The following is a 14,043-nucleotide window of genomic DNA, read 5'->3' as shown; positions in this document are numbered from 1 at the left end:
CAAGCATATAGGTAAGATCTATAAGATATAGACATGAAAGGCTGGGGAGGGGGGGGGGAGGATGCATGATGATGTGATATCAATTCATATTCTATCTATTCTTTTCAAACTGATCACAACCCCTGGTCTATCGCATGGGCGGAGATACGAGGCCCCCCCCCCCCCCCCAGCGTCAAAGGTGGAGTCGACTGATCTAATGTATATACGTATATATGAATTCACCTCATCTTCATCTTGCTCCCCAACAATAATGACCGTGAACCCATCCCAGACTTCCAAGTCTATCTTCACCTATGGTCTATTGCCAAGGGTAATTTACTACCGATTGAGTTGTGCCGAAAGTGTGAGTGTTTGTACCTAAAAGAGTCTGAGTGCATATGGTGTTGTGTAGGAATTTTTTTGTGCAGCCGTCTATATTCAAATTGTGAGTGAAGTGATTGAATATGTGTACTGTAATTAGGCCTGTTGCTCTCTGTGGCAAGACTTTTTCACCGGGAGATCGACTAGCATTCGCGTCTCGCTGTTGAGAACCAAAGAAAACCAACTGCAGCCGACCACCACTGATGCGACGGTGGGGTCCAAACCCACGATGCGAGTCCGTCGCTGGGGAAGGGAGGGGGGGGGGCATTTCCCAGTCATGCGCTACCGTATTTCCGTCTATGGCCCTAGGCAATGACTTTGGCGTCTCCTCTACGAGAAAAACCAGGAAATGTTTGTAAAAGAAAGTTGGGACAATCCCGGCAAATACGCGACGTATGGTCATGCCAAGTACAGATAAAGAAAGAGAAACAAAAGTAAATAGCTAATGTGTGTCTAGGAGCCGTTCAATTAATACGTCAGTAAATATTTAACTATTTTTGACCCTCTCCTCCCTCCCCTGTCAGCAAAATTTCGTCAGCTCTGCGCCTTACCTCCTAACGCATGTTGGTGGGATCAGAGACGTACGTGGGGTGGGCATAGGGGGCTCGTGCCCCCTCTCCCAGACGATAAAAAAAAATATTTTTTTAATGCAAAAAATATTTTTAAAAAATTTAAAATTTCTAAAGAAAATGCCTTTATATGTTATTATAATCAATTTCTGTTAATTTCAATTATATTTGAAGTCTAAGAACTCAAAATTTCTTTTTAAGAAATTCATTGCTACCCACCCTCTGAGTCATAGTGGGTCGCAATGAATTTCTTAAAAACAAATTTTGAGAGTTCTTAGACTTCAAATATAATTGAAATTAACAGTTTGTAAACCAAACTCAGGGACCAAATGTGGCCTGCACCCTAAAACCCAATTTTGTAAAAATGAACTAAGCGGCACATTTACAGATCGCTTAAGTGACCAGTGGCACCATTCCACAGCATTTAAGTGGCCCATGGCACATTTTCAAATCACTCAAGTAAGCATGTGGCCCATGGCACATTTTCAAATCACTCAAGTAAGCATGTGGCCCATGGCACATTTTCAAATCACTCAAGTAGGCATGTGGCCCATTTTCAGATAACTCAAGTACGCTCGTGGCACATTCACAGATCACTTGAGTGATCCGCGGCATAATTACGGACCACTCGAGTGATGCATGGCACAGCTCCAGAGCACTTAAGGGACCCGGACACATTTCCAGATCTCTTGGATCCGCGAAGCATTTAGAAACCACTAAAGTGGCTTTATAGGGGAATTATCAATAGGGAGAGTGTTAGTTAATGTGCCCACAAACTAGGAAAGGTTTTTCCCGTTTTTGGCGCACAGAGTAAGATGTCATTAAGAATATTTCATACTTTTATAAAGGGGTGGTTGATGATGTAAGCATTATCCAAACACCCCTCCCTCTTGTCACCAAAAGTCAGCCAATCGGAAATCCCCCATCGATACTGACGTCATATTTGAATGAACCCCCCCCCCCCCCAGACAAAAAAGCTGTAGGAGAAAAATAAGGGGGGGGGGGAGGGAAGGAGGAAAAAAAAATCGATGGAAAAAAAAGAGATCCAGAGTGTGGAAAAGAATTTGTTTTATAGATCTACATTTTATAAAAGATAGATTTTCTTTATAAATATCGCCAAAAAGTGCAAAGGGCGATGAGCAATAAGCCAACTGTTGTCATTTTTATTCATTTTTCGCGGCTTTAATAATTGTACTCCGAAGCTAATTTTTTGGGGTTTTATTTGTGTTTCTGGGTGAAATGAAATTCCTTTGAAGTTTTTCATAATTTTTTGAAGATGACTCTTTGGGGCCCTTTCCTTGTGAGGGCTACATGTTATTTGGATACTTTTTCTGATTCGAAGTTTTTCCTCTAGGATCAACGGTTCACCAGTAAAATGCGGCAAATGGATTCCAGACTTCACTCACTATACGTAGTCAATTTTTTTTTTTTTTTTTCATTGTGGGTAACTTCCATTTTCCTGCTGCAAGAAACAAATTCTATATAATCGACTTTTCTCCGAAAAACTCTCTCCACGGCGCAATAATTTTGCTCTAGTACTAAAACAAACTTGGTTGTTACCACGATGTTGTCTAATTAGATTCACCCTTTCGGAGGAAACGATCACTTCCTTGTCATTGACATCAATTGTGCATTTGAAGGTTGTTTTCTTATCGAAAAAAGAAATGTACGAGTCTTATAAGGAAAAGGTTTTTCAAAGAGATGCCTAATTTATCCCTGTGTGTGTGTGTGTGTGTATCATTAGCTTCTAATTTCTCTAACACTAAGGAAATATCCTTTACCCTCAGTTTTGTCCTTTAATCTATATATTTTGTTTTGGAATTGAACTAACAGCAGCAAATAATCCAGAAGGTCGATATAGGGCAGAGGCACATTTATGGTTTTGCCGCCCGTGGCAGAGCCGGAATTAAGCAGGTGCAAAGGGTATTTGGGAGGGGGGGGTGAAACAGCTTAAGCCCGGAGGTTCCGGCGCCTATGTACAGAGACGACCTGTTTCTTGGTTCATAATGGAAATAGATTCACCTCGAAACGAAACATAAAATTTACGTTGCAGCAAGCCGCTTCATACATATTATTAGCCGCTGGTCGATATCATTATATGCACTAATGCGCGAGACATCATGACAAAATAATAGAGAAAAATCTTTAATCTCTTTAGAATTCTTGACTTCAAAGTGAAAAAAAAACCCGTACCAACCGAGCATTCGGTGATAAGTCATCATTTCATTTAAAGAAATCACCTCTTCAACTTTGCGCATTGTGACAGATGACACTGTCATGAGACTCTCCTCCTGCAGTATAGTATTATATAGTAACAAACATCACTGAAACCTAGAACCTCTACTGCCACCTATCACATAATAAATCTGTTACTTCTTCGATCGAAACTGGTGACCGGTTCTTGATTAATTGTATAAGGGCCCTTTCACACGGAGCGGATGCGGATGCGGGTCCGGAACAAGTTTTAACAATTGGAATATACTGCGCCTTTCAGACGAGCCGAAAAATCTCCGCACCTAGGAAATGTTCATGCGGGTCCGGACGTCGTCCGCATGTGTCAAAACCTAAGTGCGGGCTCCGCATCCGCACATAGAAGTTTTGACAATAGGTTTATTCGGAGCTATTCAGACGATGCGGATGCGGAGCGAATTCGTCCGCATCTTTGGCTACTTTTTGAAGGTGATTTTTCACGGAATTTTTTTAATTATTTGCCATAAATACCCTTAAAAACACCATATGATGGTCCCTGCTCATTAATATAATGTACCTACATACGTGTATCCCTTCGTTTCCTTCTGAGATGGAGATATAGCAACTTTAACTGCCTTTTGTCCATATTTCACAATTTTATACAATAAAACCTGCCAACAACGGCCACTGACGGGACCAAAATTATAAGCCGTTCTGTTCATTACGAATATTTAATTGACTACATACTTTAATAACTTTTAAATTTAATTTAAAAATTTTAATTTTTTTCTTTTTAAATTTTTAAAATTATTTAAAAATATAAATATCTGAAATATTATTTTAAATATTTGTTATTTTTTTAAATTTTTAATCTGTTAATTTTTTTAAATTTTTAATCTGTTAATTTTTTTAAACTTTAAAAACAACAACTTTTATTAAACAACGTTATCCGCGTACGGTGTTCACTCAGGGCCGGATTAAGACGTTTGAAGACCCTTGCACTTGAATATTTTTGGTGGTTCCCTCGATACCTACAAGTATATTTTACTCGAGATTCAGTCTATAAACTTAAAAAAATGAAATTTTATATTTCAGAAGTGACTAATCTAAGGATGGGATTTCACTCTAAAAGGTTTATGAAAGTTATTTTATAAAACTTGAAAAAAGCAACTAATAAATTGCAAGTGCAACCGATAAATTTATTAGTTGCTTTTTTAAAAGAATTATTATAAAATTTTTATAGTGTAATCCGTACTTGAGGCCGGGATTATACTATAAAGTTTTGTAAAAGATCTTTTATAACAGTTGAAAAATTCAACCAATAGGCGCATCGGTTGCATTCAAGCAAATGCAACCGGTGATTTTAATGGTTGAATTTTCCACGTTTTATCAAAGAGCTTTTACAAAACTTTTATAGTGTAATCCCGGCCTAAGACAGAATTGTGATGTGAATATTTCTAAGCACAGACATTTTGAAAGTCCCAACCCCTCCTTTTTTTTATACTTGCAAATTCTTTGATATTTGCTGAATTTTTTTTTGGAACATCGAATGTTTTGGATGTTTTTGGATTGGATTTTTCGAACATTGGATGTTTTTGGAATTTTCTTTCATATTTTTCCGAAAAGACAGATTTTTTTTCAAAATTTTTTTTAAATATTTTAAGATATTTTCTCCCATCGACTACTCGTGAGGATCGGAATGGAGGCATCTTTAGGCTCAATGATAAAAACCACCAAAGAATGCCTCTAGGCTGCCTATGGGCACTGAATCAAAGGTGAAGGAGAAAAATAATTACAAAAATTGCGAAAAAACAGTTTTTATGCACGAATTTCGAACTAAAGATGCGGGCGATTCGTCCGCATCTTCAGTGCTCGTTTGAAAGGGTATGCGGACCCGCGTCCGCTCCGTGTGAAAGGGGCCTAACATGGAAAAAACGTACTGCGTGATGTTAGTGAATATTTTATTAGTAGTAACCAGGGCCGCAATTGGGGGGGGGGGAGAGAAGCAGGCGGGTCACGTGACCCGGACCAGAGGGGGCGAAAATTTTATTCTCAAACCTCTCCATTAACATTACCCCGGGTGACCAAGTATCTAGTTGCGGCCCTGGTAGTAACAATAGTTGAATTACCAGATTTGAATCGGAAATTTCACCGTTGCTTTTTGGGTATTATAAACTACCATTAATAAAAAAATTATACTAATATTATTTTGCACAATACAAAAATAGCGATTGTTAAAGTTTGAAAGAAAATTTAATAATTTAGCTAATGTTATTGCTTATATAAAGTAATTTTTTTAATACTGTAATGCCTTTTTTTCCCCCTGCAGTACATTAGCTAATCAATAACGGGTTTCCAATGTCAATCGAAAAATCGTAACAGTTTTATTCGATAGGTGGCAACGGAAGTTATGCAGTAGTTAAATGATGTCTCATATAAATTAATACCGTAGTGCAGGTGTTCTCAAACTGAGAGCCGCTGCGAAGATTCTTCGAAGTGATTCTTTGTTAGACTTGCTTCGGGGGCGCTGCGAGTGAAAAAAGTTTGAGAACCCCCTGCCCTACTAGGCCATACATCCCTCAACGCATGGCGTACGGGCCAAATTTGACCCTTGGAGTCATTTGATGTGGCCCACGACCCCGAACCTAATTTTGTAAGAATGAACCAAGCAGAAAATTTACGGATCACTTAAGTGGCCCATGGCAAATTTCCAGAGTACTGGAGAAATCAATAGGACAGGTACATTTACAGATCACTTAAGTTACCCGCAGCATATTTAAAAATTAGTAATCAGTTAATTAGTATTTAATGACCAGCAGCACAGTTCCAGATCCCTTAAAGGAGCAGCAGCACATTTACAGATCAATTAAGTGACCTGCGGTACGTTTATAAATAATTTGAGTGAAGTGTCATAGTTCCAAATCACTAAAGCTTTTCGCTGCGCAATTCCAAAACACTTAAGCGGCCCGTGCTGCAATTCCAGACCACTAAAATGCCCACGGTATATTTACAGGTGATCTGTAGATGTGCTACACGTTTTCAAACCAATAAAGTGGCACTCTCTTAAAGGTTGAGCACACTTGCCCTAGGCGTTGGACTACTACGGATGCTCAATTGCTCCTTTAACACAGATGCCTTCAATCTTAGACAAAGCGTAACCCACATTTGACATTTTAATAAAGCTCGCAGGCCACTGCGCTAATCATATGTTGTTGAAGATCTCGGCGGGCCACTCGCATGAAAATCCTTGCTTTTTAACCACTTATTCAAAATTACACGGGGAAAGCAAAATGATTGCGTACCCATATTGAAAGAGTATCTAGTTGCAGAGTTGGGTAGATAATCTGTGCTAAAGCCATAAAGAACAGTGGTCCTCAACCTTCAAGTTCATGGAAGCACACTTAATTTTTTTCGCTGGACAGTGGGCACTATTGTCCAAATTTATTGCCGCATGGCTTTCACCATTAAAGTGTAGTTTGATAGTTATTCCAATGTATACATTGATTATTCAAATGTATGGTGTGTCAGGGCACCCATGGATTCTGGGGGATAGGGAAACCCATTTTATAGAGGGCAGCAAAGCCGTTTTCGTACCGGGCTGCAAACTACTCAGACCTACACGGATTTTGATGCCCTTCTCCCATTCTAGATTAATTTTCTTGACTACTTTCCTCGAGTGAGCTCAAGCTATAACGTGCTTGCCCCCCCCCCTCCACCTGCAAGTAGGCCTACACCTGTGCCATTAAAGCCGCTCTTTTAATCATTCACATGCTTGCATACTGTTTTGGTCGCTCACATGCTTGCACACTTTTTGGTCACTCACTTCCAACCAGTAGTTTTTCCGGAGCAGTCAAATAAAGGCAAAGGAAAAGTTCGGCTCCTCGCTCAGCAGCCGAATGGCCCCCGCAAGGGGGCAAAACGGGCTATAGCCCAAAGCGGCAGTTTTGAGTGATTGGTGGTCCAGAATATGAAATTAGAACAGAAGAAGGGCGACAAGATTTGAACAGCCGGCAGGCGAGAAATCCATAAATCCGCCTATCTTCACACACACTTGTCCAATCTCGAGCACGAAAGAGAGAGAGAAACGCCTTTAAAATAAATTTCTCAATCAAATCGTCTCGCTACACTTGATCCTCACAGGGTGTAAAAGTAAAAATCGGAGCGGTTCTGAAGTCGTGAGTACCATATGACGACATGGGATGCCACTCTAAGAGGGCAGCCAAATCTGAGTTGAATAGGTCAAAAACAGATTTTATCAAAAAAAAAATGTGGGTAGGGGGGCACCAAAAATTGATCCCGCACGAATAGAAATTCTTTCTCGAGCCGCCCTGGAACGTGGAGATATTGATTTGTGTGTTTATTTATGCTTTGAAGTGGTTATTTTAAAGATAAAAATATCTACTAAAGTCTGGGGAGCCGCGGATGACAAAAGTTTCAGAACCACTGCAGTAGACCTGCCAATCCGGCACATATCAGACCAGGGTTTGCCGGATTAAACGGAAGTCAATTGAAAAAAAAATTATTTAAATAATATAAACTTCTATATGGCACAGAACATGCCGTGACGTGTTTTTCTCTCTTCTGCGCTCGAAGAAAACCCACCCAAAAAACAAGGTTTGCTCGACGGGCAGGATCGAACTACCGAATCATCGAGAGTCTAACTATATACGAAAAAATTGAATTGTAGTAGAGGAGAGCACTAACTGTTTTAGGGGCTCAGTCCTTAAAACTTTCTTCAATTTATGTGAAGGACTGGAATGAATTCCTCAATCGTTGTTTACAAGACACAAAATGCCATTGCAAACACTTGATAAACTATCTCAAAAAGTTATCTCGCCCTTCCCCCCCAAAAGAAATACAAAAATGTCAATCCTTATCTCCTTCATTGTATAAGCGATGCCTTTTAGCAGTCCTTGTTACTATCGGCGATAAGTTCGTCGCCATCTATTCGTGAATACCCGATCGGAAGTATGTTTCATACGAGCATGTGACGACCACGCCATGAAGGGCACGGTGCTCACATGTTAAGGGGGTGTGTATATTATTATGGGTATGTAAACCCCACTACCCGCCGAACACACACAAAAATTACCATCGACACACCCACTGATTCTGTGATTGACCTCCCAATGTTTTTTTTTGTGCTTGGAGTTTTCATATCTCAAAAATGTCTATTGCATCTGAGACGAGATTGGGCAAGGTGTTTTGTTTGCGGGTGATACCAAAGAAATTATACCTATACATGCTTTTTTTTATCATCAAAACATATATCCACAGTTGTCTTTCTCAATGTTTGGCAATATTAACGTCTAGGTTAAAAAACAAAAAAAACACAAACGAAAACAGATAAACGGATGCTTATTGAGCGAAATTTGATGGACTGAATTCCAGAAACGTTACTCTCTTAAAATTAGATGAATTCCAGATCCGAAAGCAAAGGAACCGAATTTCAACATTGAACAAGTTGCGATGCATGAAGTGCCGTTTCAAGAGAATCTCTGGTACCCGGGAAAAGTCATTTTTTCTGAGGCCCTTTACGTGGCTAGAAATACCTACCTACCAATTCACATACTCACAGTAAAAGTCCATTATAACGAGTACGGCTTATAACGAATATCCAGCTGTAACGAATGATTTACGAGTGGTTGTTAAAAAGCTAATGTTAAACATACGAAAACTATTCGGATCTATGGAGTCGAAAATTATCATTCGCTATAACGTCAAAAAATTAATTATTTTTACTTTTTTTCCTTTGAAAAATTGAAGTAAAACGAATCTATTACTTTTTCGATAGATAGACGCAATGCCTATGCTCCTTGTAAATTTCACTGAAGTTCCTCTAACAAAAGATGAACTCGAAAAAGTCACATTTTGCATCTCCCTCCCCACCTCCATATTTTTGAGCTTTCCTCACTACATACTCGGGATCAGTGTTATCCGAAAATATAATCTTGAAGAGTAATTTCATTCGTGCCCAAAATTTTAGGAGCTATTTTGTGCTATCAGTGAAAAGATACTCTACTACAAAAAAATACCCGATATCGGGGTATTTTCACTCCTCAACGAAATTTGGAGTAAAACTTAATTTTGATGCGTGAATCACGCATCCAGATGAGTATTGGCACTGGTACAAGGGATCCTTTTTTCCCAGGTAGAGCGCATTCTTTTTTATTTACCTGCACAGTTCTGTTACTTCTCTGAGCGCAGCATTTCGATATCTGTGCGTAATGAAAAATAGCATGCTACCTTATTCGATATAGGAAATTTTTTTTTTCTGCGAAGTAAAAAATTTTGTGTACCTGGAAATTTGTAGTAATTGCAATTTTCAGTCATTCTTGGACTCTAAAATGCCCATATTTTGTATACTTATTCATCATGAGAAAAATAGTTTCTTACTTTTGTCCATAACCAATGAACATATAAAAATAAAATTTTATCAGAAAAAATTTGAAAATGTATAAAGTACAGAGGTGTTCGCTATTACGCCATCTAGATGCGTGATTCAAATACAAATACAACGCCACAACAGGCAAAATGACCAACGAGGTGGCTGAGAATAATTATCAAATTCGATTTTACTGCTCCAAATTTCGTCGAAAAGTAAAAATACTCCTTCAAATTTTAGGTTGTTTTTAAATAGAGTAATTTTTCTGGTTTTATTTAAAAAAATGAGTCCCTTTTTTACAAAAAAAGAGATTTTCCCCTTAAAATTTTAGAGAAGAGTGAAATTAGTCTTCAAACTTATTTTATCGGATATCCCTGTGAGTGTATAACATTCATTATATAACATGTAAGAAACATCATTGAACTGGAGCTTATGCTGCCACCTATCATATAAAAGCACAGCTGTTGTGATTCTTCGTTTAGAATCGGTGATCGGTTTTTGATTGATGTGCTGCACAAAAAAAAACAAAAACATGGCGTGTCATTGCTAAATATTTCACAAGCAATAATAATAATAATAATAATTAATTCGTGCCCTCAAACGGAAATGGTTAAAGGCCACGGAGGAGGACAAACAAACTGCAAGGAAAATCTTCTCTCGAAACAGGGCACTCTACAGCAAGAAAATTGGGGGAAAATTAGGGAAAATAAAGGGAAACCAAGTTGAGGAAGTGGAAGGAAAAATGCCAGAACACCACCGAGGTATACGGACTCCCCTACAAAACGACAATGAAGCGCAGGCCAATCCCTCCCCAGGTTATCATTAAACACGGAGGAGGAGAAAGCATACTGGAAGGGGCCACGCGACAGCTAAACACCATCTATCTAGGAATTCCACGAGAAGATGCAGAAGAGGAAATGACACTACTGTCGTCAATAAGAGCTTCAAAGACATCTAGGGACAAAAGAATTTCGAGAACGGAGATCACCAGGATTGTGAAGAGCCTCAACGATCGCAAGGCTCAAGGACCGGATAGAGTTGATAATAGGATGGTGAAAAAGATCAACAACGCGTTCCCCATTTGTAACATGGTTCCAGAGATGCCTGGACATGGGATGCTTTCCTGGAGTCTTCAAAGTGGCCAAACTACTACTTTTCCTCAAGAAGGGAAGGGACTCGGGGGTTCTGGGATCTCACCGAGCAGTTTCGCTTCTCTCTTCGATTGGAAAGGTTTTTGAACGACTACTGCTTCAGAGGATCAATTTCTACCTGGATAAACGAGGATGGTGGCACGAAGGTCAATATGGCTTCAGGCAAGGGCGTTCGACAGAGTCGGCAATAGAGGGCCTACTGGAGGAAATCTGGAAACAGAGGGTACAGAAAATGGATGTAGCGGTGGTCTCGGTGGACGTCCAGTCGGCCTTCGATAATTTACGACATGGAGACGTCTGGGGGGGGGGGGCTGAATGGTCTGCCCCCGCCGGACGACTTAAAAACAACGACGGCGGACATCCTCACAGAAAGACTGGTCACAATGGAAACAGATGAAGGAACGGCAGAGCACAGAGTTACGAAGGGAGCCCCACAGGGATCCTGCTCGGGGCCCTTCTTTTGGAACGTGGTCCTCGACAATTTGCTCAAAGCGGAATGGCCAACGGGGATCAAACTGCAAGCTTACGCCGACGACGCGGTAGTTGTGGCCTCAGCTGCCACAGTGGAAGGAACAGGTAAGCTGGCGGAAAAGGCCCTTGACATCTTGAATGGATGGATCCAGAAACGCCACCTCAGCCTCTCGAACCAAAAGATTACCTTCATCTGCTTTTCGAACAAGAGACCCCCGACCATTCGAATGGACGGAATCCCTATCAAAAGGACCAAGCTCCTCAGTTATCTGGGGCTCCAAATCGATGAGAACTTATCTTGGGAGCACCACATCATATCTCAGAAGAAGAAAACACTTAAGGTTCTCCAACGGATGCGAAGAATTGCTGGCCCGCAATGGGGCATCCCTCAACACCTGAGGAAGTGTCTGTACCTGACCGTGACGGAAAGAATTGCAGCGTAAGCAGGACGGGCAGATCTCCGCGGAACAACTCGCTCACATAACTCAAAACAGAATTTACTACACGGACGGGTCTAGATTAAAGGAGGCGACGGGGGCCGCCTACGTCATCACGACAGGCAAGGAGATCATCGCTACCTGGAAGGCCAAGCTGAAGTCCAGGAACACAGTTTTCCAGGCGGAGCTTCTGGCCATACTGGAAGCAGTCGAGGACGCAGCAATAAGAGGAGTCCCTGCACACATCAGGACGGACAGCCTTTCCAGCCTACTGGCCCTCAGGAGCCCTATATCAGAACACGAAATGGTCAGGCGAGCCAGAAACGTACTAATTAGACATCCAGAGATCCAACTTTCATGGGTCAAAGCCCACGAGGGCACCTGGGGCAACGAGGTAGCTGACCAAATGGCAAAAGATGCCACCATAAATGGAACTCAATGGAACACGGTCAAGCTACCACACTCAGCGGCCAAAGCGATGCTAAGGGCGGACCTCCTCAGGACGTGGCGAACTAGATGGGACAACCCGGAGGCCAACGGTCGCTCTACCCACGAGGTGTTAGAAAATTGTGGGTCTGAAAAGTAGCAATTGGAAAAGGGAAGTGACAATGTTTATCACAGGACACGGGCCATTTTCGGCATATTTCGGCCTATGTTCAACCTATATGCAGGGTGGAATCTTCTGTATCTCACCAGAAGTTGGTATACCCCCTGTTCAATAATCAGTTCTAAAGGATGCTTTTCAGGAATTGGCTGCTGTAAAAAGGTCGCACAACTAAAATTTAAATGTTACCACCACAAAACAAAACTTAAACTTTTGTGTTCCACGGGCCCTTTGTCCCAATAACAAAAAAGCCAGGGATCCATAATATTCAGCCCGTGACAATTATAAAAACAGAATAACTAAATTGTTTGCTCAAGAAATCGCATTAACCCCCCAACAAAAAACCTTTTAAGGGACCGCTGGTAAAAGAACCAATGCATTACGGGTTGAAAAATCAGGGGGAAATTAGCCATTGAAATGGTAATTTTTTATAAGAAACCCCAGTTTTTTCTTAACCCAATTAATTCATTGATTAATTTAATTCTCGGTTGATGTGGATTCCTGTTATAGCAAGAGTCACGTCTTGGATTCCAAATGCCATTTCCCTATCACGTGGCACTTTTTTTTATCATTCTTATACAACCAGTGGCGTAGTTAACTAAGCGTAGTAACTAGGCACTTGTTATAGTGAGCGAGATTGCCAACATCACAAACATTAAGCAAACTAAATAATGATTTTGAAAAACTAGAATTTTTAATTTTTTTTTGTTGTCATTGATTTATTATGATCACGTACAAAGCCGTCCGTATCAGACGCGGGGCCCGGTTTGGTGCGTCTCTACATTTTCGGGGCACCAAAAATATTTTTAGGACCTCTTTGTCTCGATTTTTTACATTTCATGGGGGAGAGGGAATCGGCATCCAATGTTACAGAATACAAGAATGCTGAGAAATATCAAAACAAAAAATTTAAACACGCAATTAAATGTATATTAACGCAAAAAATGATGAAATTTAAGCACTGAAGGTAAGTTTAAACTTATCAGAGAAATAATTCCAGCACCAACGTAAAGAAATTCTAGAATTGATAATAAATTTATTATAGAGACCCCACTGGAAAATCTGACCCTATAGCCCGCCAAAGATCAACACCTTCTGTAGCAGAAAGTCTCGAGAAGCTTTGACGGCACTGAAGTCATCCATTTCACCTTCCAGCCATTGGATATAGTAGTCCGACGTATATATACGAAATCTTAAAATTTTTTTGCATTATATTCAATGACTGTAGGTAAAATTAGAACTCCTTAATACACTGTATATGAAGGCGTCTTAGGTAAAATGGACGACTTCAGTGACGTCAAGGAGGCTTTCTGCTATAGAAGGTGCTGCCCAGGGAGCCTTGCCCGAACCAAAATGCATACTTGCCCCATATGATAGTTCATTCTTGTTTCTGGTATTACACACGGCCCTACTTTGCTAATAGTACAGACACGATCTCTGAAAGTGCTGAATGTCATTCAGAGTTCTGATCGGGGATAAGACGTAGGGCATATACATGCTTAACCCATGACCCGCGGGCCAAATGTGACTTCAAAGTCATCTGATATGGCTCAATCTTGACTTTCCGACTAACATTGTGCAAATCAACCAAGTGGCCCTTTTTCAGATCATTTGAGTGCCCCGCAGCATATTTACAAATCACCTGATTGACCCGCGAAACAGTTCCAAAGGACTAGACTCCTTGAGTGACCCGCCGCATGCTTACAGATCACTCAAGTGAGCCGCGACACACTTTCAGAGCACTTAAGTGATATAGAACTGCACCTCGGACCGCTTAAGTTTCTTGCGAAAGAGTAAAAGATCACTCAAGTAGCCCACGGTGCGTTTTCACGTGACTTAAATGGCATTTCCAGATTGAATGGCCACTTGAGTGACC

This window comes from Pholcus phalangioides, unplaced genomic scaffold (assembly GCF_987345545.1).
Source record: "Pholcus phalangioides strain wild (caught in Gottingen) unplaced genomic scaffold, Ppha-v1.0 ptg000021l_1, whole genome shotgun sequence".
Lineage (NCBI taxonomy): Eukaryota > Metazoa > Arthropoda > Arachnida > Araneae > Pholcidae > Pholcus > Pholcus phalangioides.
Note: the sequence above shows the minus strand (reverse complement) of the source record.